Source organism: Colias philodice, chromosome 1 (assembly GCF_061535455.1).
Source record: "Colias philodice isolate Cphi_HAF_F1 chromosome 1, ilColPhil1 Martin Lab GWU primary, whole genome shotgun sequence".
Classification (NCBI taxonomy): Eukaryota; Metazoa; Arthropoda; class Insecta; order Lepidoptera; family Pieridae; genus Colias; species Colias philodice.
The window spans coordinates 16110916-16136078 of NC_143086.1; the positions used below are offsets into that span (position 1 = coordinate 16110916).

Here is a 25163-nt window from a genome sequence, read left to right on the forward strand (position 1 = left end):
ATGTAAACGACGCAGTGTACTACAAAATGTTAATTAATCTAGAAATTAAACGCTTTTCGCTAGTAATTGCGTCGCACTAAAGCATCCTGACCTATTTGATTATTGTTTTAATGTTTATAGTAGTGTAAACACGGGTTTAAGATGAGGAAATTTATTTAAGAGGTTTACCATACAATTATATTTAAAAACTTTATTATATTTATGGAATGAACATTTCTTTTCTTTTTTTTTTTAATAAAAAGCGATGGTTACGAAATGACCGACATACAAGGTCAGAGCACAGAGCAGCTATTATAAATTTAAAATTTAAAACATGACCATTTGCCCAACACTAGGTATACCTTAGTCGGTGCTTACAGAACAACTCAAAGATAAACATATTAAAACCATGAAGAAAATTTTGATTGCCCGCTTAATAGAAAAGTGAGATAATAAATTAATGATCTAGTTAGTCTTTGAAAACTCATCCGTTCATTACACTTACTTCCAACTTCATAAATCAACTATTACACGGCCAGTTGAAGTTTCATAACTTTAAAATATATTACGGAACCCTTTGAAATAATTGCCGAGTTCGGGGGTGCCGGAATATCGGCGGTTGTTACGAAATTTGGTTACCGTAAACTTTTAGCGTAAAATGGTGGCAAGATTTCTTTGTTCTTAAATAATAATTACCTACATTGAAATTAACTTGAAAATAATGTAAATCGAAATGTCATAAAGTCCAAAACAGTAGTAACCTTGAACACAACGAGTGAAAGAATCTATTCTAGGAAGTACAATTATAGAATAAAGTGGCTAGAGGCATTAAGAATTCTTCGTCAATTAACACATTTGAAAATAGACTGAAAACTTCCCCAACTTAGAGTAACTTTGATCGAACAACTATTTCTATAGCATAAAAGAAATACATTTATCAAACTTTTTAGGAAAATACACACTAAGCTATGCATTAACTATATATTTTTCTTTAAAAAAAACTTCTAATATTCATCGGCAGTGGTTACTTCTGAAAATAATCATTGGTATTATGACTATTACGCAACATACATATTACAGTTCTTGCATCTCACATTGCACTGATCTCTCTTTATGTGCATTTAGGTAGTAGCTTCATTCAGTTAAATTTGGTTAGTCACCAAGCCTTCAAAACAAATACTCTTTAAACATATTTTAAGCTACCAAGTGCTACACTAACGAACATAACTACACCAAAGTCGACAACATCAAAAACCCACACAAAACATGGTCCTCATATAAAAAATGACTGAAAACTGTTCGCTTCAGGCCGCCATTAAACAACCTTCTTACAACATATAAGACTTTAATATCATTGTGTTTGCGATAAGTAGACGCAAAGCCTGTGGTGAGATCATTAAAATGAGAATTTAAAGGCCGCTCACAAAGAAATGCAATCTGCTGCCTGCTTTTAAAAAGTGCCTTTGTAGCTGTTCCATTGGATTGGAGTATATTGTGTGTACTTGGTATAATTATTTAGTGTATTGAAGTGAAACTTCTTTAGGCGCGTTGAGATTTAAATATCAAGGTCATGGCGATACCGTCACGCCATGGAGTAAGGCGACGATTTGGGTATCGTTCTCAGCACACATAGTCTTTTTATACCTACTCGAAGAATTATTTAAATTAAGTGTTACCTGAATACTAAGAAGTAAGAATAGGTTGTTGTCTGGTAGGTGAAATGTGGTAATGTTAGTTTCTCAAGTAATATAATAAATTGGAATAAATATCGATTAATTAGAGAAAGATAAGCCAAATAAACAGTTGACAAAAGATTAAAGCGCGTCACACACGGTGAAGATACTATAATATTTTATCTTAAGATATTATATTTTATATTACAGTATCTTAACGCATCCGGTATCAGCGTTCGGACCATCATTTTTCTTTTTGTCATTGCGTACTAAGACCCCTGTAGAACCGCCATCCTGTTACAAATGACGCGAAATTTTGTGGGTCATTGCTTGCGCTGCGCTTGCATGCGCTTTATACAATAAAGAAAATTATTATATTTGATATAACGTAAATTGAACAGTAAATTGTTTTTAAGAAACAAAGAGACCTTATTATAGTTTTATCTGTAATATAATAGTAAGTACTTTTCCATTATCTAGCTTTTACACGTGTTTCTGAAGCCTACTGAATCTTTATTTAATTTTAAGGCTGTCTGGAAGAGATCAAGCCTTGTTACTGAAAAGCCTGCGTCTTGTACTAATTTCACGATACTTTCTTATATTTTGCTTTTAGTACACAAAATATCAAATATCTGAAGAGAATGTACTGTTTTTCTTTATAATTTTATGTTCTGACGTGCTTTTTCTTAGCTTCTCGTTTTTTGAAGCAATACATAGTTATTGAAAACTTTAAACAATTTAATGGTCAATGTCTAGAACTTAAAGCAGAGACAAACTTAAACACAAAAAGTACAAAAATATATTTATATCAACAAGAACCTTTCAATTAAACTCGACTCAGATGTAATCTTAGTTTAAGCTTCAAACTCACCGTCATCTTATTAACCTTTCCCTAAAGCCCAAAAACCCCTAAAATTTCCACCTCAAAAAGCACCAACTTTCGACGCAACGTACTACACAACAAGTTGATTTATCGATGTTTACAGCACTCCCGATCTGACATGATAAGTACGGAGTTGTAAAAAGCTGACAACGAATTAATAGTCCACGCAAACGGCTGCATTTTCAATGATTTGATCGTTATGATAGGTGCCAACTGGTATATACACTTCTAATATAAAAGTTTGTCAATTGATAAAACGGGGTTTGAAAAGAGTGTAAAACATGGCTTCAATGTACGAGACTAGAAAATGAATAATATTATTATTATGTATTTATGTAACTAGATATTATTTATATAAAAAATGAATTTTCAAGTTGGTTTTTATGTATCTTAATTTAATATTTTAAAATTGTAATTTTGTATGCCGATTTTATTTTAATATGACTGACATTATTTTTTAAATAGATATTTTATTGATAATTGTGAAACGTTATTTTGTGTAGCTATCAGTTCTTTTTTTTGTTCTTAAATCATAACCGTTTTTAAAGGCATGTGGTGGTAGCCTATAATTAATTGTTTGCACTTGATTTGTTAAATTGCATTTTCCTTGTATGTCTATAATTAGTGTTAACAATTGTTGGCTATCCTTTGTAAAATAAATAAATAAATAAATAATAACATAGTGGACTCGTATACAACTCGCCTAGTTCATAGAGAAGATAATGATGTAGGTATACTACTTGCGGTATAGAATGGTTAGCAACCCACCTCAACATCAGAAAATTATATAGTATTTTTCACTGAAAGATATACAAGAATTTTTCAGGACGCGTATGACCGCTGTGTTAAGAATTAAATATTCAATAATGTATTTTCCTATGACTAAGCATTAATCGTGTTTTTTAATTTTATGCATACTTGATAAAAGATTATGTATTCAACAATAAAACAGCCATACGAGTCATAATTAAATTATTTGCGTTCACAAAGAGTATAAAATTCTTATGTTTATATAGTTATAAACATAACTGTATCTGTAACTGTCTCTCTATCTGTGAACTGTATCTCTATAACGCTCACAATCCTTTAGTCACGTTAAAGATAACAGTTTCACCAAACAAAACTCCATAACTCGATAAAACTATGCACACGTTATTTACTTGCATTGGAACCAGAGTGGAGTCTGCAGAGAATTCAATTAAAGGCTAACCTAGGCACAGTTCAATTAGGTTCAAACTAGCCTCTCCCGGGGGAAGATTTTACTTTGAATTGCAGGTGCAATCGGATAAAAATATAACATTTAGACTAATTATTTACTTTGTTTGAATAGTGTGTATTTATTTCTAAACATATTTATTTATTCTATATTATGTTATCAAATGTTTATAATCTGTATTGAGAAATTTCAAGCAGTAAACGAAAATTTAAAATGAAGAAACATAAATAAATCCGCCGTGCAATAAAAATATTGGAAAATATGGAATGAATAGTTATGAATAGTAAAAATAAACTTCGGTATTCAGATGGTTTTCATTGTAAAATATTTGAGCAGAGCATAATTATTATGTATTTTACAACAATCTAAATAGTAATATAAATCATATATTATTTGTGAAAATCACCCTTTTAGCATAATAAGAAATCAATAAAATAGCAAATCGTTTATACCCGTTTGTAGCCAATATTCAAACAAAACTTTCTTACGTAATGCTGCAGCGCTTTAAAAGCCATTAAAGCTGTTATTTTCCAACAATTGTTTTTTGAAAACCCATTAGCCAAGCAAAGGGTGTAAGTACGAACCAAGTAGCTTCTATTCACTGGCATGCCAATACAAATGGCATATAATTTGGACCGGAAAGTTTAGTAAAGAATCAACCTCAATATAGAAAACAACTCCCAGGGAAAAAAAACAATATATTACGTAATATTTCATTCAATTGTATGCCCTTTGTCTAATAAAAGAAAGAACTTCAGAAACCACAAAACAAATTAACAAAAGTAAGTCATCTTGCCTTGCACCGCGTAACATTGTCAAAACAAGTTTTACGAAAATTGGGGCGGATTTGAAAAAACAAAAGATGTTTGTAAAGGGTACAGTTAAAGTAATCATTGCATAATGCTCTGAAATAATTTAGCAATATGTACTTTGTTTACTTTTAATTTATAATTACATGTATTCAATATTTATTAAGAAATATTTAATGAAATAATCGCGAAATAAGTGTGGGTGGCAATTTCTTTGATACGCTAATTAACACTTTAGAATGAGAATTGTTAACTCTTTTCAAATACTTAAGGATATAAGAATATGTGTAATAGGAGTAGTTCAAGCAAAAACAACTTAAAAAAACACCTATAAAGAGGAGGAGGAAGTGAATAGTATAGTAGAAAGTTGTTTGCTCGTGGTTTAGTTACACACATAGTTAGTTTAAAACTTCTGTAGAGAACATACGAGTAGTACGGTCTCTATAAAAGAACTATCGAGTCTCTTGCCGATTCTTCTCGGTAGAAGTGACCGTAACTGGGGTAGTTTTGAAAACCAAGTTGTTAGTTAAAGTTACCATAAAAAGTTTTGAATTCTTAAGTCTTGATACGAATTACGCAAAAATAATCACTACAATATTATTATACAAAAAATATTCGCAATGCATACGTTAAGGGGAGTACACACTACACACAGAGCGAGCAGCCTCGCGAAGCATTTCTGCGCAAAGCTCTATTTATGTGCTCGTAGCGCGCCCGAGTAAAGCCACGTACACACCGACAGGCAATTCTTCTCGAGGCTGTTCGCTCTGTGTGAACCCGGCTTAAAGTTCTAACAGATTGGACATTCTTGGCGTCGTCAGCGTCACAACTTGTCCCATTGTCCGCCAACTTGATGCAATAACTCATAAAGATCATGACTTTCAAACTCTTGATGCGACTGACGCGAATGGATGAATATTCAATGGAATTTTTTAGAAAATAACGTCTTTTAGGGAACCATTTTTCTGTGTTTATTTAATTGAGATGTTCTTCAGTATCGTGTTTATTACTACTTTGAAGAAGAATTAACTACTATTTCTATGCTAATTCTTACGGTAGAAGCGACATAGCCAAATGGGTGTATACTGTATATGGTTTTTAACCCTTAATTGGTCGCGTGGGGTGTCATACACCCCAGAGCGGGTTTCCAGGCTCACAACTTTTTAAAATTTGAATTTAGCGCGCTGTTCTTCCAGGTAGCTTCGTAAATACGTAAAACGTACACGATTCAGTTGCGAGCGGCGCTCGGTTGTGGACGGTTGGGCTCGGAGAGCGTTTTTGGGGTGCACGACCCCCCAGGTGACTGTTTGTGTGGTCTAAATTCCGAGTAAGTGGCCAATTGGTAATTTTATTATTTCTGTTTTAAAACATTGTATTTTGCAAGTGATCAATGTTAACAGTGTTCAATTATAAAACTTTGAAATTTTTGAGGTTATGTTGTGATATTTTTGTTTTAGGTTACCAGTAAAATGCCACGTGGACTAAAAGGGTGAGAAAAGAAAGCCCGAAATTATTCATTTTTATAATAAAACTAAAAGGGGAGTTGATACGAACGACCAAATGTGCGCCACTTATAATGTAGGAAGACGTAACAAAAGATGGCCGATGGTGTTATTTTTTCATATTTTCAATATCACAGGTATCAATTCCTATGTAATATACAAATCTAAAATTGACCCCAATATATCCCGAAGACTATTTTTAAAGTTACTGGCTGTTAATTTAGTCAAACCTCACCAAATATCAAGAGCCAGCATACCCACACTACCACGACCGCTGCAAAAACGACTAAAAAGACAGCATGAAATTTCGGACCAAGAATCTATTTCTGAAGCAGGCCGATCGCAATCATACAAAAGGTGCCATGTATGTCCAAGAAGTAAGGACAGGAAAACAAAGACTGAATGTTTTAAATGCCATAAACATGTGTGCAATGACCATATGATTGTAGTCTGTAAAAATTGCAACGGTTAAAACTAGGATTTGTAAAAAATATTTTTCATATTAAAAAAATAAGTTTATTATAATATTAAAAATGTTTAAAAGTTGTTTAATATGTAAGTTCAAATGTTCTAATTAATAAAAGTCTGATTTTGCATGTATTTCGTATTTTATTTTATTTCCTAATTCTGGGGTGCTACACACCCCACGCGACCGCTTATGCAACTTTGTAGGCGCGCCCAATTAAGGGTTAAAAATTAGTTTTCATAAACATTTGTAATAATTGACATGAATAAAAAAAGTTTTGAATGTAGGTAGTTCAGTTTGAGAACCATGACCTACCACATTCCCTTAAATAAATAATAAAAAAATATATGTATTTAGTTGAAGATCTTATCCCCCATTTGAAAGTTTGGAACCCCATTATTTTTGACTGCCAACGTACACCCTCGTCGAGTCTCTCTTGGACCCCTGGGGTTTAACCTGGCCACTTTGTATCACTGATTTAACCTATAACCATTCTATAAAAACAGTAACAACGAATCGACCATTACAATACGTATTAAATTAACGGATCTGCTATTACAGTTTAGTTTATCTGCCCTGTTAAATGCCGTAAAATGTTTTTATTGCAGTGTAAATTTATGAGATCGTTTATAAATATTATATACTAACTTCCAAATGCCGATTTGCGAGTGTGGTTAAAAGTTAGAGTTATATTCCAGACTATAACCTATCTCTGTAACAAAGTTTAGCGAAATCCGTTCCGGCGTGATTGAGCACCTAACAAACATGCTTTTATTCAAAGTTTTGCATTTATTTGTGCATGAAATATTCTTCTAAACCCCTTTAGATTTAACGGAAATAAGATCGAGTACCTATGCAGTTGCCCATTGATTTTAAGTAGTCGTATTCGGAGATTGAAAGTTATAATACCTAATAAAGCGACAAAAAGGATAAACAGCGGTAACTATTCTTCAGTTTTAAGAACGTTTACAGTGCAGTGTAAGCATGACAGCATACAGTGTAAGTACGTTTATAGGCCTCCACCGAAAATCAGTGACATTGTACTGAGTGGCTGGCTATCGTTTATTTTTTATAATTCATTTTATGCGTATAGCTATTTACAAATAAATATTTGCCGTCATTCTTCTCATTCCAAGATAAAACGTTTAAAAAATCCAGTGAACATTTCTAAAATCTTCTCGTTTGTGGCATAGTATTTAAGTTTATTTCGCTACAAGTGTTAAAACGTTTCTATTTTATTTGCAATATTAAGTACAGAGAGACGAAGTTATAGTGTCATATTGTTAAATTGGGACGTCCGAAACATAACAATCTCATCTTGTATCGAAGTTTGGGTCTGTTGTCCGTCTATATCAATGTAATATATCAACCACGTTCTTACATACTATATTAAACTTATACTTATATAAATTATAATTATTACGAATTTGTTAAACAAATTGTATATTTAATTTCCTGTCATTAAAGTTACATACCATACTGTGTTTAAGCTTTAATTAAACTAATAAAAGTCTACCTGGGTTAACACACACTGACATATCGAATGAATAAATATAAACACGTCTAAATCTGCACTAGTTTTCCCCCACGGTCCCATATAACCGACAGATTATTTCACTTTTATTCAATACCATGTCACTTGGGGATAAACCTGTCCCCCGGCTGTAAAGAGGTCACTGTTAGAATATATCGTTTTGATTCAATAATCTTTTAACACAAATGGTGTTTTGTGGGTGTATCTATAAATTTTAAAAGGGTGGGATTTCTTGTGCTAAATTTGTATAAAAGATAGTCGATATGTTTAATAATGTGTTTGTTAGAATTATGGTTATACCACTTATAACTCAAGGATGTCTGAACGGATTTTAGCGATTCTAGGTATAACTATGCATTATAATGCATTTACCTTCGCGTGAACTAAGACAATAGTAATTAAAAAAAAATGATAAATATATTTAAAAGAACTAACAAACACGCTGTTATGATAAAATCAACTAAATGGTTCAATAGCTCGTATCCAGAGGAAATTATGAAATCCTGGCGAAACTAATCAGGATAATAAGAAACACTCATAAAATTCTTATTTTGTCACCGTTCCTTGATGAGTGTACAAAGTTTGAAGTATAGCTGGCCGTTTAAAGTGGGTCAAAATCAAGTCAAAAGGAGTCGTCTATAAATAAAATAGCACACAACATACAGGTGAAGGAGATAAAAGCGTGTTAATATCTAATAATCTATATCTATACTAATATTATAAAGAGGAAAGGTTTGTAATTATGTATGTTTGTATGTATGGTTTTCACACATAAACTACTGGACCGATTTCAAAAATTCTTTCACCGTTAGACAGCTGCATCTTCACTGAGCAACATAGGCTATATTGCATTTTCAAAAAAAATAGAGATCCTTACCAAAAATACAATAATGTAACCAAAGGTAAAAAAAATCCTTAATAAAAATTCTATCATCGCGTGCGCTGCGGAATCTATTCCTTGAAGTACGAGGATGGTTCTTATGAAAAAAAACGTAAACAATATGTAGGTACCACGGGCGAAGCCGGGGCGGACCGCTAGTAATTAATAATGTGTAAAGGTCACAACCGTGGTTGACCGTGTGGTGCCGGTTTAAGAATAGCACCTCCCCATCTCTACCCGTGGGTGTCGTAAGAGGCGACTAAGGGATACCTAACCGGGACGGGCAGCAGCGTTCCGCGACTTAACTAGACATTAATATCCACTGCGCTCGCCAACCCGCCTGCCAAGCGTGGCGAGTATGGCATCATACCCCTCATGATGAGTACACCCTCAACCAGGCCCCTAGTACCCGGCAGCCCCGCTATTCCTGGCTACGGTAGCGGCCATGGTAACGGCGGGGCAAGGGGTGCTAAGAATCACCGGATGAGATCCGGCTACCACTCCCGACGACCCCTGGCCCTGGTAACATATAATGCACGCACTTTGAGGACGGATGAAAAGATTGTTGAGCTGGAAGAGGAACTGAGCAAATTACGATGGGATGTCATAGGGTTATCTGAAGTCCGAAGACAGGGGGAGGACACGATAACGTTGACGTCTGGTAATTTGTTCTTCTACCGGGAGGGCGACCAACAGTCCCAAGGTGGAATCGGGTTTATCGTTCACAAATCTCTCGTCAACAACATCGTAAGCATCGAGAGTGTGTCGAGCAGGGTAGCGTGCCTTATACTCAGAATATCTCAAAGATATTCGTTGAAGGTCATACAGGTTTACGCACCGACCTCGGCTCACTCCGATGAAGAAGTGGAAGTTATGTATGAGGACGTAAGTAGAGCCATACATACCTCGAAAACCCACTTCAATGTTGTGATGGGAGATTTCAACGCAAAGCTGGGTAAGAGAGGCGATGATGAGTTGAGAGTGGGGCAATTTGGATTTGGGCAGCGCAACCCAAGGGGCCAGAGACTAGCTGACTTTCTGGAGAAGGAAGGTCTTTTTATGATGAACTCCTTCTTCCAGAAACCGACCCACAGGAAGTGGACCTGGCTCAGCCCCGACGGGAAGACAAAAAATGAGATAGACTTCATTATGACCACGAAAAGGCAAATATTCAAAGATGTCTCCGTGATCCATAGGGTGAAAACCGGAAGCGATCACCGAATGGTACGAGGCATCTTGAATATTAATGTCAAACGTGAAAGATCACGTCTGATGAAGTCTACGCTCCGTCCTTCTCATGCGCAAATCCAAAACCCCGAGAGCTTTCAACTCGAACTCCAAAATCGCTTCGCTTGCCTCGACAGTAGCGTTTCTGTGGACGATCTAAATAACAGGCTGGTAGAAACTATCCGCGCGGTTGGGTCCCACTTTAAGACCCGGCGTAAAACAAATCCGCAAAAACTCTCAGACCAAACTCTCAAACTTATGGCAGACCGGCGCTCTATGCCACTGCGCACATCTGAAGATGCTAAGTCATATAGGCAGCTCAATAGACAGATATCGAAATCTCTGCGACACGACATACGCTCCTTTAATACTGCAAGTATTGAGGAAGCGATTAAGCGAAACCAAGGCTCGAAAGTGTTTGCAAGAGATATGTCTATTGGGCAGAGCCAGCTGACGAAGCTGAAGACAGATCGTGGCGTAGTGGTGTCGGCCAAGTCAGAGGTTTTGGGAGAGGTCGAGAGATTCTACCGGCAGCTTTACACCTCAGTTGCCAAGCCTGTTTCTGGTCCGGCGAAAGACCCAAGAGCCCGACTAACCCGACATTTCACCGAAGATATCCCGGACATCAGCCTGTACGAGATTAGGATAGCTCTGAAACAGCTTAAGAACAACAAGGCGCCGGGTGAGGATGGAATCACCTCTGAGCTTCTGAGAGCGGGTGGAAAACCAATCCTCAGAATGCTCCAGAGGCTATTTAATTCCGTTCTACTCGAGGGCACAACGCCTGAAGCATGGAGCAGGAGTGTGGTCGTACTGTTCTTCAAGAAGGGAGACAAGACCTTACTGAAGAACTACAGACCGATATCACTTCTGAGTCATGTTTATAAGCTGTTTTCAAGGGTTATCACGAATCGTCTCGAACGCAGGTTAGATGACTTCCAGCCTCCCGAACAAGCCGGTTTCCGTAAAGGCTTTAGCACCATAGACCACATCCATACGCTGCGGCAAATTATACAGAAGACCGAGGAGTATAATTTGCCATTATGCTTAGCGTTTGTGGACTATGAAAAAGCCTTCGATTCGATCGAGACCTGGGCCGTATTAAGGTCTCTCCAGCGGTGCCGCATTGACTATCGGTATATTGAAGTATTGAGAAGTTTGTACGAACACGCCACCATGTCAGTCCGAGTACAAGAACAGTGTACAGGGGCGATTCCTTTGCAGCGCGGTGTCAGACAAGGAGACGTGATATCACCAAAACTTTTTACCGCTGCTTTGGAAGATGCCTTTAAACTCCTAGAATGGAAAGGACTTGGCATCAATATCAATGGCGAGTACATCTCTCATCTTCGATTTGCCGACGACATCGTAGTCATGGCAGAATCCCTGGAAGACCTTAATACAATGCTCGATGACCTCTACAGAGTTTCACAACAAGTGGGCCTTAGCATGAACATGGACAAGACGAAAATCATGTCAAATGTCCATGTTGTGCCCACTCCGGTCTCTGTTGGAAACTCTATTCTCGAAGTTGTTGACGAATATGTCTACCTCGGACAAACCGTCCAATTAGGCAGGTCCAACTTCGGGAAAGAGGTCAATCGTCGAATCCGACTCGGATGGGCAGCGTTCGGGAAGTTACATAACATCTTTTCGTCCAAAATCCCTCAGTGCCTGAAGACCAAAGTCTTCGAGCAATGTGTGTTGCCGGTGATGACATACGGTACAGAAACGTGGTCTCTAACCCTGGGCCTTGTGCAAAAACTCAGCGTCGCTCAACGTGCTATGGAAAGGGCTATGCTCGGAGTTTCCCTACGAGATCGAATCAGAAATGAGGAGATCCGTAGGAGAACCGGTGTCACCGACATAGCTCGCCGGATTAGCACGCTGAAGTGGCAATGGGCTGGGCACATAGCCCGCAGAACCGATGGCCGTTGGGGCAGAAAGGTTCTCGAATGGAGACCACGTACTGGACGACGGAGCGTGGGACGTCCACCCACAAGATGGACAGACGACCTGGTCCGAGTGGCAGGGAGCCGCTGGATGCAGGCCGCCGGTGACCGGTCGTGGTGGAAAACCCTGAGGGAGGCCTTTGTCCAGCAGTGGACGTCCCACGGCTGACACGACGACGACGACGACGAAAGGTCACAAAAAATCTCTTCCCGAGCGGAGCTGAGGCGAACAGCTAGCACATAATAAATCTATCACAATAGTAAAGCCTCAAAAGACGTTCTATATTCAGTCTTATTATAAATGTACCAAGTACTATTATTGGTTGCATTGTTAGCATACAGTCGATGGCGAATACGGAAGAATGGCGAGAACTCGTACAGGAAAATTAGAGGAATGACAGAAAAATGAACATTCGCTTTTGCATATGCTACGGACATTTTATTGAGACTTTTATATTGATTTATTACTATTCAATTTCAAATATAGTTTTATTTGCATTAGGGGAAGTCTATTTTTTAAAGTCATGACTAATATTATAACAGAAGTTCTCAATGATACCTACTAATTAATGGCCATACTAAAAAAATTGTTCTATGTTTCTCCATAAAAGTAAACGTGATACATAGATATTAATTCCAGATACCTAGTAATTTTATAGTCATCTAGCTCCACTAACAATTATACTGCTATTACTAGAGCACCACAGATCCAGACATAGACATATTACTCCGGTGATCAGTCACTGACAGAATGTTTAAACGAAGCCGCTCCATTTCTGTTCCAATAATTTGAACTGGCGATGACAGGGCAAACCTATCGAATCAAGTTTTGTCATTTTTGGGACTAGGTTTTATTTGGAAGTATAAGAAATAGTGCTTGACTTTTCTTCCTATATCTGTTTAAATAAAGTTTGACTTAATATAAAAAAAAAATCGATTGTGCGTACTTATTAGAAGAAGAAGTATAAGATCTGGGATAAAAATGTCCATTCTTTCAAGTATACGACCAGGAAGTTTAATAGGCAATATAAATTTGGATATGAAAGAATTTCGCTCTCGCATTTTGAAGTGCGATCCAAACCGTGGGCGAAACTTTATATATCTACTGCCCAAACTGAAGAATCTTTCGAAAGCCACGTCCATAAATCACACGAAAAAATTTTCTCGAACATTCCACTATTCACGTTTCATACGTACAGAATGTACAAGAATTTTCTCAAGCTATGATTTAAAATGCCATCGATAAGTCACATTTCTAATAAGTGCGGTGTGGAATGGCATGTAGGCGCTTCATTGCTCCAGTTTGTAAGGAGTTAGCGGTAGAAATAAGAATTTCCCGAGGCCTACTTCACTAGATGCGAAATATTATTTTAATGTATTGGTGAAGCTTTGATATTCGCGTTGAAGTAAATTGAACTAAACTTCAGAAGCCTGAAAGCTTTGCTATTATAATAAATTCTAAGGTTTAGGATTTTTGAACTGCACTATGTTTGGAAAAAATGGATTCGATGGAGCTTAGAATAACAGGTCAACGGTTCCTTTGTTCGTTTCAAACAAAAATGTTTTTGTGTCTAAAATTTGGATGCACCACATCGAATAGTTGGGACGCGGCTTTACGCCCGACATATTTCGCGAGCGGTGCACATGGCAGGTGGCCTACGCTAAAAAGATACACGTCACGTTTAGCCTGGATAAGGCGAACTGCGATAAACATTTAAAGCCAGGCTTACTAAATTTACTACGCGAAAATCTTTAAAACGTCCGTTTAAAGCTTCAGAAACCGAGCAATAAAAGTTTGGTTGCTATTTATTTATGTCTACTCCGTCTTATTTCTTTCCTACTTTGAGAATCCAATAGTGTTCCGTTAAACATGGGTTTTGTGAAGAAGGAAAATGAGTGATAAATTATTTCCACAATTAAATATTTCAGTGAAACAAAGACGGGAGCCGGAAAATAAATTAAATCAAATAACACAATTAACAGGGCGGCATGAAAATAACAAAGAATAAAGTGATTTACAAGATCTTATTAAATGTCACACGGCATGGGGTGAGCATCAACAAAGGACGCCGACGAATCAAAGCCGATTTTCACAGATGTTGGTCGTTGCGGTGCTAATTCTATTCGAGGTACACTGGTTCCTATATTAGAAATGACGCTTCTGTATTCAAACGAAATAAGCAATGTAATTTTGGAAATTCGAATCGTACATTCGGAGCGAGAATCAGTACCATGAAACTAACTTCGAATATCGCCACTCGAGCATTCGATAGAAATGTGATTCAAAACGTATTAATGTGAAAAATCGTTTAAGCACGTTTGTAATTTTAACCGCCTTTTTAGCTCGTAGCACATTTGTTATTACTGGAAAGGAGTTTAATCTTGTGTATGTCGTTTAACTTTCGAATTTAAGAAAGATATTTTTTGAAATAAAAAGAGTTTAGAAGAGTTTTAAATTAAGTTTAAGGCGTATTTAATCAGAAATCCGAATCCGATTTTCATCTGCGCTACTTAAACAGACGTAGAGACATTGTTATGATGAGGATACAATATTACTGTGAATTCCATAAATAGTTACTTTACATTTCCAAGACCGAATTCGCAATTGTGGAATTCCATAATATCAGTTAAATTACTTGTTAGATTAGATATTTAAAAAACAAAGAAATGTTTCCACTGACAGCTTGCAAGGCTATAAAATACAACACGCGAGTTTCATGGTTTTGAACAATTTCCACCCCATCATATTATTCACCCTTTCTAGCTATTTTATCTTTAAAAATATCTGTTTAAATATTTTGAATAAATTGAAATACCTATTGTTTAAAACTTGATTCACATTATTTATGAATCACAGAACTACTGTTATTTTGTTTTTTTTTGGCCAAAATAAAATAAATATTATCTCAGATATTTTATATTAACATTATTGAGTTGTTTTTAAACAACTTTTATTTCAAATAAAAATTGTATTATATTTCCTACAAAAATTGTATGTATTAAATAAATCCTTTTCCATTTAATTTGAAACGTTTCCCTTACCATCTTCGTCGTATTTCGGAAAAATTCAATCCAGAAATATAACACAAGTAACCAAGAGATTGTGACGGCGACACGCTAGATAAAAATTTAATCACTAAATGTATTTCACTAGACGAGAAGATATTGAAGTAAGGACAGGGGTCTATAACATCTAAGGAGCGGGGTTGTGGCTGGACGATAAATGATGGGCCCTTGTGAGGCAATTTTAAGTGGTATTCTGAAGACTACATTCCGCATCTATCAGTAAGATACACTGGTTAGAGGATTTGTCAAAGAAGAATGATGAACAGGCTCTTAAAATGTGGTTTATATTGTAAATGGTTAGGAAGCATTAATAAGGAGACGGTACGTGCATTAATTAAAGAGCAACTATGGAGTTTCTTGTCGGTTCTTCTCCATAGATACTGCTATCCGAATCGGTGGTTAAAAATATGTAATGACGATTCAAAAGTGCTTCTCGAAGAAGTCTAATTTAATAAATAAATGTTTGAGTTTGAATAAGTAAGCATAATAATAATAGCAAATTATAATTTTAGACAGACAGAAAAATTGGTTGTCTGTAAAGTCGGTAATGACGATAGTTGAACGTGACCACGTCCGATTTGTGCTTCTTTGTCGCTCGTTCCGCGCTCTTGTTTGCACTTCAAGCCATGGAACGCCTCAGAGCGAGGTAACGCCGCATGAGTCATGTTATTTCGTGCGTGAAGCCGGCTCTATCGTATTATAAGACGTTGTCACGTCAAAATAGGTGGGATTCCATAAGATATTCAAATAATTATTTAAGGTAAAAACAAATTGTGTAAGCAATATTGAAATCCCTGTACTTTCTGTGTTTGTTTACCGACAAGTTACACACATATTTTATTTACTTTTGATAACTCTCGTATTGTTTTGTAAATATTTTCTTATTGATTGTTTGCAGCTCTAGCCGGGCGAAAATCCGATACAGACGATACTAAGCGCAGGACTAACGCTTAAACGATTATATAATCTCCATAATTTCAAGCTGTTCACGCAATTTCCATTTCCAATAGAAATCTCGCAATAGTATAAAGCAAGAGTCCGAAATAAACCTTGAACTTTATATCCTCGGATAAGATCAATCGCTCCAAGATTTACATAACTGGAGATGGGTCATGATTATAAAAGTATATTTTTATAAGTGACATTAGCTTTGAAAAACTATTCATCACACTGTAAAATATGTCAACCCGGAGTGTCGAGAGGCTAACTAACCTGATTAATTTCTAGGCTACACTGGCCTGATGGACTAAATACCCCTTAAAAAGTCTTTAGAAGTATTAATTATAAGAGTTTTCATTACAAAGGTGAGGCTTACACTTAAGTAAACGATTGACTAACCCTTTGTTATCACTTAAGCTTTAGGGACGGATTTAAAAAGACGGATTATTTTTAATGGTGAAATGACAGATTTTTCTACAAAAAGTATAAATGAATAGACGATCGTATTATATAAGCAGTACTCGAATAACGCATTAAATTATCCAATCAAAGAGAGAAAAATTTCAGTACTACTTAGTCAGATAATTAATTAGATATTCTTTGATGTTAATAATTATCTACATTATGAAGTCGTCAAATCTAACAACTACGGACAACTTTCCGTCATATTTGTAAAGAGCACTTTCCTCAATACAAATTCATTACTCAGATATAATTCAAGAAACATCCTTTCGAATCAAAGTTTCTGTAACGCTGTTTAGTCAATGAACGGATTACACGGTATTTAATATTTATTTGAACCGTGTAAAGCCATTATAAATTATATGTTTTGTGACAAAAACTTTAACTCCAAAGACCGATAACGTAGATTACAGATTACGTTTATTAAGTACTAGCAATGCCCTGCGGTTTCACCCGCATAGATAGCGATATCTTTACAGTGAAAAGTCTACTATAGGTCGGACATGAAAATCACCTTTACCCCGTCCCGCACTACGGCCTTTTTTTTTTTTGTTTTAGTGGGGAAATCTTTCATAGATACCCACGGCCTCCAGGGGAGAGGCCGTGGGTTATGTCGGATTCCTACCGACCAAAACCCCACTGTGTTCCGTCAAGACGCATATTGGTAGAATTCCTCCGTGACCCCCGCACTACGGCCTGCTCGAACAGTATACCTACTATTTTCTGTAGATTGACACTTTTAAATTCGTTATATCTTTTGAATGGAATATCCAATTCTTTTCATTTAAAAAGTATTTTGCTGGTATTGAAACAGTCTATAATAAAACATCATTTAATGGGATAAGGATTAATATATGTGTATGGATAACATGGTTTGATTACTGTCGGCACTTCTATTTACTTTGAAAACGTAAAAAAGTTGTTGTAGTAACATAACTACTGAAGATGGACATATGGTATCGCGGACTTTCTTGTAGATATTGATCCATTCTATAATACCGTAGAACATTTTTTTGTTCTATCTTCAATAGATTCCGCAGCGCACGCGATGACAGAAGTTTTATTGAGGATTTTTTTACACCTTGGGTTACATTATTGCATTTTTGGTAAGGATCTCTAATTTTTTTGAAAATGCAATATAGCCTATGTTGCTCAGTAAAGATGCAGCTTTCTAATGGTGAAAGAATTTTTGAAATCGGTCCAGTAGTTTTTGCGTGAAAACCATACATACATACATACATACTTACATACATACTTACAAACTTTTCCTCTTTATAATATTAGTATAGATTGCCCAGATATCTGATCGAAGGAAACTAAATTACCGTATTAATAGCCTTAATGAGAAATTCGATGCTCGGGGATTTGGTGCAATGTGGGCTAAATAGAAGGATAGATTGAAACGTATCAAGCTGTCACCTAATTACTAGCTATTGTATGCGACTTCGTTTGTATTGCTGTCTAGGGAGAGCGCCTAGTTCTGCTAATTACTATTATAAATGTGAAAGTTTGTTAGATGTGATGTTTGTTGCTTTATAACAATGGAGAGCTGGATTAGTTTTTGGCTGGAATGATCCTTTTCTCAATTAGGCCCGGGTGCTTTTCTAGTCTATATATATTTATAAACCGAAGGACAACTAGTTATAGGCATGCTGTGGTGAATGATGCGGACTATTGCATTCAAGGTTGCTCCCTCGACTCATCACTGGAAATAAGCTGATGTTTGATTTAATACATATTTTATTTAATTCATATTAAAACGTTTGATGTTCTGTTATATTGGTTTTTAATTTGTGCAATTTAATATAAAAAAATAACATGAAGTGTGAATTTCATAAAATAATAAAAATATGCCGTGTAAGTAGTGTAAGCATAGAAATCTAAATAACAAGACGTGTAAGTTTTGACTGCATAATACAAACTTTATTTAGTCTGAAACTAGATGGCGTTCTGCAACGTACCTAGTGGTTAGGGAGCCAGGTGCAAATTTGGTTAACTATTTCCTCTCAAGAGATAATTCGTCAGACGCATGAGAGTATAGTATTATAAAGCCTCGTGAACGTCAGCTGGCGCTCGGTTGGGGGGGTGAGCGGTTGTAGCCTCCCACGCACATAGGAAAAAAAATACATTCATTCATTCATTTCCTCTCAGCTAAAAATTTGTCAAATTGTAGCTAACCCAATATCTCAACGAAAAAAAATAGTCAGCTGGTTACAACATGGTGTATTATACGTCAGCTGGTGTCTCGAACATGAAAGTTAAATTTAAAGAAAAATTTATTTTCCGTTATTTCCTCTCAAACAAAAATTTACCTGATGATAGCTTATATGTAACTGTGGATAAATATATATGTCAGCTGGCTGTATCTTGGTGGAAAAACCGTCAGCTGATACGGGAGGCTACAACCGCTCTTCCCCCCAACCGAGCTCCAGCTGACGTTCACGAGGCTTCATAATACTATACTTTGATGCATTTTACTAATTACCGCTTGAGAGGAACTTGGTCATAAAATCTGCTGCTGGCTCCCGGACCATAGATATTGTTGTACCACATAAGCATATATTATTTTTGCGGTTTAGTATTTATCTTCTCAATCAAAACAATAGAATATACTAGGGCAATTCCAAATATATATTCGATTTATGCTGTTCCCAGTAAATTAACTACGTTCAAATTAAGGCTAAAGTTAAAAGTAAATTGTGTTGTTGTTGTTGTAATATACACTATCTGTAGTCTTCCGTGAAAAAATACAATCACAAAACAAGTCACTAAATATTCAGAAGTTGCGGCAAAGCTTTACTTCGTGTCTCATAAAAACTAGGGAGAAACAAAAGTTTAGGACCATGCAAAATTTTAAAGACAGTAGATGCACCTTTTAATCAACATGAAATATCTGGGCCAAGGGGCGATCGTCACTTAAATATTTCATGAACCCCATTATTATGATTTTTATATTATGTGCAGTGTAAAATTTTTATTTTGATGGTAAATTTTGAGGGTAAAAATTATTAAGGTTAATTTTTATATGATTTCAGAGTGAGGTGTTCTATATTTTGTTGTCTAGTCAATTTAGTAAAATCATGTATAAGTTTGATAATATTTCGCCCAAAACTAAATATAAGCTTTGCGATACCAAAAATGATAAAATTCTGTCTATGATGAGCATTATAAAGGTACATTTAGATTTTAAAGTCCTGTGGTTAAATGTCAGACTGCCAAATACTCGGCTTATTGTCAGGATTGCATGTTAGGTTACCTAATGTGGCGTTCTTCATAAGTGTTTATATTACGTACTAAAATATATTAACAGAGCACTATGCATTATAATATTATAAACACAAAACTAACTCTCGTCTCCTTATTAAGATTTAACGCATAAAATTCTTCAGAAGGACATCGTCTACTTTTTGTCGTAAAAAGAAAGCTCGGAAGGGGTGAAATAGGGAAATTTGTGAGGAACAGCTGACGTACACGCAAGAAAAGCCGCATACGAAATGCTACTAGCACAAACTTAAAACAATTTCTTAAGATCTGAATACTGGCCATTATCTGAAGTAATTTGAACTATACGAAATTACGGTCATAAACGAAAGTTAAATATGAATTATGGATGTAACTATCACAATGTGACCAATTCTAGGTTACGGTTTTAAATCTTTAAAAATTGCTCAAAGTTTGGCTCTTTTCCATTACCACGAGGTCAATTGTAGTGATAAAATAAATGAACCCCCTCGTTTAACTTCTGAAAAAGATGATTACCCGACTAGATTTTCTCGAGCACGAATTTAATACGACCGATATACTAAATTGTTGACAAAGGTTATTTTGAGATTGCTTAAGATGTTTAAAGCGTGTATTTCTATAGATTCATATTAATATTTTTATCAAAGGTCTACAATGTTTTATATATATCCCTCCGAATAAACAATAGATGCATAAACCTTTTGCTAATAACTAGTACGGTATAAATTGATCATTTCATGCGCTCATATTAATACGATTATTATAGAAGCAATCCTGTCAGGTGATTATTCAGCTGCAAAAAATTGCACGGCTAAAAGATCGGTGCATTTTTTCTATTACATAGATTGATTTCAAAGCAAAGTCTATTATATAATTGAGTATTTTTTACCTATTAATTTTCTTCGTTCAATTTGCTGCATGATTAGAGGATTCATAGAATACATTACGTTTATAAAGGCAGTTCTTTTGGTTCAATGTTTTTTACTGTCTATTTTTGTTATGATTATGTAAATGGTTCTGCCTAGTCGGTTTCAGCTTCACTGACTGCTCTTTTTTTTTCATTCACTGTAACCGTCTAACGTTTCAACGTTATCACCTTTTCTGATTTGACTACACAGGAAAATATATTTTTTTTTATCGTTCACGTCTCCCCAGCTCAAAGTTATGATCATGTCATTCCATTTTTCAAACTTCCGGTGCTGATTGATATAAAAACCGTTTACAAAGAGAACAATGAAATTCAATTTATCACGCGAGTTTAAATTCTTATTCCCTCGACTAACAAATCGTAATTCGAGCCGTCTAGTCAACTGTTCGATCCATTCATGTAATAATTAAGGCACACATCACCGAATTAATGAATACGAAGAAAGCAGCTGAGCGTCAAGTTCACATATCTGAATTTAGGCCGGAACACGCTGCCTTGATATTTGGCGTCGAAATGGGGGCGAGAAATTCATTTGGTCGTTCACTTAAGTTGGCGGAAATGCATCCATCGCTTCTCAGCGAAGAAAAATGGACGCTAAAATGTTTTCTGTTTATCAGGTTCCATTTATCAGCATGCAAATTAAAATGTAGCTAGGTATAAAGGGTTCGCAATTTGCTCAATAAAAAAAATATTTAGTCAATATCAAAGTGATTCTGCCACCTACTAGAGACATATTGTGCGGGTGTTTTTGTTAAATTTCATTCATTTTATGATAAAATGTAATCTACAGAAGCTATAGACGCAATCTGGACAATGAAAACAATACATTTATATGGCTTGCACTGCAAATAACAACAGCCTACAGGCCTTTTTACAGAACGTACATAACCGCATACATTTTTTAACACGTCTATTGTATGCTGTGCTTTCTTTTTCTGCTTTTAAAGTTGTTAAGGTTTCTTTATAACCGAGAGTACTAAACCCGGAAAAGTTTTTACATTTGGTTAATGTGATAATTACATTATCCAGCGTTTCGCTAACGTCACTTTAATTTTGGCTTAGCGCTGATTCGTTTCATAATTTATACAGTACAGTTTATTGAAGAGAATTCATCTTCGTCTTTCATTACAGTCCAGTGAGAAAGTTTAATAGCTGAAGTTGCTGAGTCAGCTCTTCTCCTTAAGATTTTAGATTATTTAGCGTGAAACTGTCCGACGAGGCTTTGCTATCTTGACTCCCGTGACACAATGCACGAACAACGGAGGGAAATTTGAAAGTAGACGTATTAATGTATTTTTAGTCAAGAACGCGTTGAATATTACATAAAATGTCATATCGTCTCCTGTGTGATCTATACAAAAATAAAACTCCAGTTATCACTGAAATAAAAGTGGTAAAAGATTAATAAATTATCGTAAAATATGACGCAGAACTATCTTAACTTTAACGGCTACATTTTGTGACATTAATCGATGTGTAGATGATGCTTTCTACCGATATCTTGGCGTCATTTCAAACAGCCGAAAATCTATATTTAATGTAACAAATTGGCCATCTCATTTTTAATAATTCTGACATTAATCGCCTAGTTGGACAAATTCAACACTTACAACTGAGCCCTAATTAATCGTAAACGCAATTCGCATTGCAGAAGCGATTTAAGTTTCGTAACAATGGTTTTGCAACAAATACCCTATCTGTGAAACTCCAGAACGCACTGAACCTGAAGGTTTGGCACTAGTCAAGTGGTAGTTGCGCGGTTCGAAAGCCGACAGAGCGTCCGCGCGGTCCCGCTGTTCCGTGTTCGCGTCCGAGCTGGCGGACAGGCAGGCGAGCGGCCGCGACGGCGCCTCCACGCTACTGCGGCACGCGCTACCCGCGCCGCCCCGCACCGCGACGCAACCCCCACCACCGCGCGCCCCGGCGCCCGCACGCACGCCGCATTCTTGCGTTACCCGCCCTTAGCGCGGAAATCACAAAGAGCGATTTTTCCACATATTGCTTTGCGTATACCTAGTTCAGTCATCCGCGAAGTCAGCCTATTGAAGAGGCGACGTGACAGAGTGCGTAAAGTACGAGCGCCATTGATAAAGAACCATGGATTTGCATTCGGAAACTGAGTATCGGCTCCTTAAAATACCGCACTACCTGCCCTTAAATATTTAATCTTTTATTTGACTACTTGACTAGTAAATATTCATTAGACTTCCGTCGTGTTGATTTTAACGCGGTGGGGTAGGACCACATTCTTTGTGTATATTTTACGTGGTAATAAAATCGTTCGAAGGTCCACGTGTTAAATACATATTTAATAATTTAAAAATATTATAATATTATTATATTTATAGAAAAAAAAAATATCTTCGCATTCACTTTAGCCTGGTTTCATCAACGTCTACGAATATGACCTTCCATGAATAAAATAGGAGTCATAGGTAAATTCTTACAATATACATTTTGCCTGAATTTCACATCTCTTAAAATTAAAGGATTCTGCAGACTTAACCTAGATTAACTCCATTTACTTCTATATGCAAAATATAATTAGCCCAAAAATAAGTAAGCTTTAATAAATTTTATTTTGAATCACATTCAAAGATTATTCTTTCAACACAATATAAATGTGAATTTATTTTATTCTGCTAGCTATTTCAGATCTCATTAAGACAAAATGACACTTCACTACACCCAATTCTATATTAATATAGCGGAAATGCTGCTTTTATTTTAAATCAACATAATAGACAAGTAATGATTATACCTACTCATGAACTTTTTTTTATTTAATTTTTTAAATTATTTAATGAACTACCTGTATAGATATGCCTTGAAAGCAAATTAGTTGATTTGGTTGGATTTTGGTTGGAGAGTATAGTAATTGCTGACAATGCCAATGTTCAACAGTATCTTAATTCTAAATAGCTTAGTTTTGCCGCCATTTCAGAAAATATGACAAGAGAAAAGAAGACAAAATATAGACTAAGGACACACTAAGGACTTTGCAACAAAACACAAAACTCACTCAAAACTCAATTTTAATGTCCATATTTAAAATATTAACACGGTTTTTAATACGCTAATCTTTAACTAGAGCCCTGATGATTACGAAAAATTATTTTCTAAACATTCAATGTACCACTGCCTTGACCTGACATACCATTCACACTAATTATATACATATTATACGAATGTTTGTATTTCTGTATCGTTCACATCGCAACATAAAACATTTTCCGACCAAGGGAAGTATTACTCCACCTTTTATAGAAGTTCCTCTTAAAAGCAGCCGCCGAAAAAATACCACCTATTATATTTGTAATGATTAACAATAATTCTTTTAACAAAGAACTAAAAACCGACTGCGAATTGTCAGATCTAAATCAAATTTATTTGGGGACCACATGGCAGGATATCAAATAAAAAAATAATTATCAAATTCGGTTCCCTCCGTTAATAGTTCTGAGGTGACAAACCCAAAAAAAACAGTCGAGTTAAGAATCTCTTTTTTAAAGTCGGTTTAAAATCGTTCTGAAACGGTTTCTTGCTATTAAATATTAATTATTGAATTCTCGCGAAACAAGTGACACTGTTTCAGGAGACAACCAGAAATTTAATTACTCCAAGATGAAGATGTAATATAATGACTGTGACGCGAACATTGTTTATGAGTTGCTAATAATGTAATATTCACACTAACGGTTTAATACGTACTTCTGACGGATTTAAATCGAGTTTTATTCATTGTTTTTGAAATGCTCTGTTGACTTGACACAAATTAGAAGTCTTTATTGCTGAGTTTTGAGAACTTTAGATATTTTTGTTGTTTGCGTTGTTGCGTATTAATTGAAAAACAATTAATTTATACAATCATAATACCTTCAGAATTAGAAGACACGAATTTGTATATTATTTGTTCGTGTATTTGTTGCTTTAATTATTGCAAAATTTTGTACATTTTTCATTTTTGTATTTTTAATATAATACCCGCCATAATGTATACGTTATACATATACGTTAATATTATAAACGAAAATGCAGCAAGAAATTAGCATATACGAAGTAAACACGGGTTGTTTCGCTTCTATAGAAAATTGGAGCACAAATTAGTCTGAAATAAGAATGGTGAATTTAAGATACTCTTTCATAAAAATAATAATAACAGGAGAAACTTCTTTCTAAAGAAGCTAAACAAGAAACCGCATAAAGAAAGCTTGTATATAATATATTATATAGGACAATATTTCGAAAGCCTGTACAAATTTTGTTTGTACAAAACATTGTTTAAAAACCAGGAAAACCAACTCCGATTTCATCAACAATTTAAAAGAGAGCCTATAAATGTATTATATCTGTATAAGAAATTGTTTAAAAACCAAGCGTTTCCTGGTTCGACTTCGCAATCAT

The 25163-nt window shown here is 35.6% G+C and overlaps 1 protein-coding gene across 2 annotated transcripts in view; it reads right to left on the minus strand.

Annotated features, from left to right (window-relative positions):
* Nucleotides 1-22631, minus strand: part of Sh (Potassium voltage-gated channel protein Shaker) — a 171703-nt gene extending 149072 nt beyond the window's left edge. Inside the window, exon 1 of one of the 2 annotated variants that reach the window (XM_089695400.1) lies at nt 22483-22631. The gene's annotated coding sequence lies outside the window, so the exon portion shown is untranslated. The remainder of the gene's footprint in view (nt 1-22482) is intronic. The other variant, XM_089695393.1, reaches the window with a different exon arrangement.
* Nucleotides 22632-25163: the final 2532 nt, after the last annotated feature.